This window comes from Solanum pennellii, chromosome 5, assembly GCF_001406875.1.
Source record: "Solanum pennellii chromosome 5, SPENNV200".
In the NCBI taxonomy this organism is placed as follows: Eukaryota; Viridiplantae; Streptophyta; class Magnoliopsida; order Solanales; family Solanaceae; genus Solanum; species Solanum pennellii.
In genome coordinates this window covers 39,799,632-39,802,582 of record NC_028641.1, presented here as the reverse complement: position 1 = coordinate 39,802,582, position 2,951 = coordinate 39,799,632, and the positions used below count along the sequence as shown (strand labels likewise).

At 41.4% G+C, this 2,951-nt stretch overlaps 1 protein-coding gene across 2 annotated transcripts in view; it reads right to left on the bottom strand.

The window, feature by feature from the left end:
- Positions 1–2,951, bottom strand: part of LOC107020723 (delta(3,5)-Delta(2,4)-dienoyl-CoA isomerase, peroxisomal) — a 19,379-nt gene that overhangs the window by 10,146 nt on the left and 6,282 nt on the right. The window lies entirely within an intron of this gene.

The window sequence follows — 2,951 nt, the reverse complement described above, 5'->3', positions numbered from 1 at the left end:
TCTTCTTCCTCATGCATGTCCCTGGTGTGTGCTTGCATATACCCATACTTATTACAAGTGTGTACTAATTCCATACAAACATCTATTTTTAGGTGCAGGCACAGGTGGGCGGTAGAGCTACAGGTTCGTTGTTGCAGCTATTCGGACGTCAGCATTCATCCGGAGTTTGGTAGGTCCTCATGCTTTCGAGGATGCTACTATTTTACATTCTAGCGTAGTTTTAGAGTTGAGCTAGTGGAGCATGTTCCCCTAGCGTTTCTTTCCTGTTTTGGTTCAGACTTCGTATTGGTGCTATTTTGGCCGATATACACTTAATACTTAATGAATTATTTCTTTCAGTTGCTTATCTCTTAAATGTTAGATGGTTGATGATGAACGATTACGAAATGTTAAGAATGTTTAGCAAGTATGATTAAAGAATCAAAAATTTCAAATTTTCCGCTAAAATTAATCTATGTAAAGTAAGAATGACGTAAGTAGGCTTGTCTGCGACCTCTGAGAGGTCAACGACGCCGGTCTCGTCTGGGGTCTAGATTCCAGTCGTGACAAAGTTGGTATCAGAGCACTAGGTTAAATTCCTAGAATAATGAGTTCACATCAACCACATTGAGTAGTTTCTAAGTCATGGTAGTGAAGTGCACCACTATCCTGGATTAGAGACTGCATGATGCGTAGGAAAAATTTCCCTTCTTCTGATCTTATCGTGCTTTTCCTAATGTTTGAATTCTTGGTGTTATGAACGTGTCTAACATCAATCCTTGTTGTTTTCAGAGAATGAACACTTGGAGAACTAAGGGTCTGAGGACGGGAGCAGCAGCAGCTAGGGGTAATCGAAATCCACCCCAGGCTCCAGCTGAAGGAGTGGCCATGCCAGTTAACCCAGCTAGGTTGACTGATGCAGAGGTGAGGGCATCTCTAGCCAGATGGCACAGGCCATCACGATGCAGGCCCAGGCCATGACTGCCCAAGTCAACTGGCAGGATGTTCAGAGGGAAAACCCACCGGTTCGCAGCATGGCTGACAGACTGCGAGATTTCACGAGGATGAATCCTCCAATTTTCACAGGGGCTAAGACTTCAGAAGATCCTCAGGAATTTATAGACGAGTTGCATAAGATCCTGGTGGCCATGGGGGCCACTGATATTGAGAAGGCTGAGCTGGCTTCCTACCAGCTCAAGGATGTTGCACAGACTTGGTGCAAAATGTGGCAAGAAAGTCGGGTCCTAGGTGGAGTGCCAGTCACATAGAAGTTGTTCAAGACAACATTTTTGGAAAGGTTTTTCCCTAGAGAGATGAAGGAGGTCAAGGTTGAGGAGTTCATCAACCTTAAACAAGGATCTATGACGGTCAGGGAGTATTCCCTGAAGTTTGTGAAACTATCAAGGTATGCCGCTTCTCTTGTGTCTAACAGCAGAGACGAGATGAGTAGATTCTTGACAGGAATTGCTGAAGATCTCGAAGAGGAGTGTAGGGCAGCTATGCTGCATGACAACATGGACCTTTCCAGACTTATGGTCCATGTCCAGCAAGTGGAGGAAAGCAGAAAGAGGAAACAAACTAGGGTAGGGAACAAGTCAAGGCAAGCTGATGAGAATTTTCCAAGGAAGAGTAGTACTAAAATCAGGGATAAGCCCAGGTTTAAGAAGGGACTCTCCCACCAAGGGGAGTCAAGTTCATCCAAGGGTCGCCATGATAGAAATTCTGAGTTCAGAGTTAAAAGAGACAATGAAGTAGATACACCTCATGAGAGACCACCTTGCAGGAAGTGTGGCAAACTACATGGAGGAGAGTGTATGTGGGGCACTAATGCTTGTTATAGCTGTGGTAAACCGGGTCACATGGTGAAGGATTGTCCGATTAGGAGAAGTCAAGAACAAGGGAAGGAGAGAGTTCAGTCTAATGGTCCAAGTGAAGAGGCTCCAAGGAGGCAACGATTCTTCGCACTTAAGTCTAGGGGTGCAGAGGAAGGCACTTCTGATGAAGTCTCGGGTAAGTAGCCTTAATTATTCCTTCATGTATTTGACTTTGTGTGGTGTGTATGCACTAGTATGAGATTAGACTTCCTCCTAGTAAGGCTATAGTTCCTTATCTCTTCGTATTTTGTTGCTATTGGCTGATTGTACATAGCAATTAAGTTATGATCTGATTGGCATTATGATGTGAAATGGTAGTGTCATTCGGGGACGAATGTTCCTAAGGGGGATAATGTAACGATCCAAAAAAAAAATTAATAATAGGTACTTAAGGTAAGTTAATTATTAATTAAAAATCTGGAATTTTAAGGGCATAATGGTCCTTTCGCGTATAAATTATAAAAAAACCGAGATTTGTATTTATTTATTTTAAATTCTATTTGACTAATTCTTGAATTAGTCTCCTAATCCTAATAGTTCTCTCTCTCTCACGCTTCTTAACTCTCTCTCTCACGTTCTCCATCTTCCTCACATTATTTCTGCCAAATATCAACAGTTCTTCATGCTTGAAGAACTCACATAAAATTTTAAGAAAAACAAAGCAATCAAAAAAAATATTAAGGCGAAGAGGAGTTGTTCGTTGAGTGGTGTGGACGTTGAAATAACTTGGACTGACTTTTGGAGAGAATTTTGGGTAGCGAATTCTTCGTTTGAACATCAATAAAGGTATGGGTTTCTCTCATTGAATTCTTTCTCCAAGAGTACTTTCTTTCGAACGTTTCTTAAACTCTTGAAACTAAGGTTGTTCCCCTTCGTATGTCCTTGTCCTTAGCTCCCTAACGAATTTGTAGGATGGGTATGTTGTGCTGCTAGATTCTTGCATGAATGATGTGTTTAAATTTTGTGTCTTTCGGAAAGTATGAAAGTATATATGTATGTATTTGTGCAAGATTTTGACCATGACTTTAAGTCTTTCTTTAGCATGTTAATAGATTAGAGATTACTCGTGTTTTATGTGCAAATAGAGGCTCTTAAAAG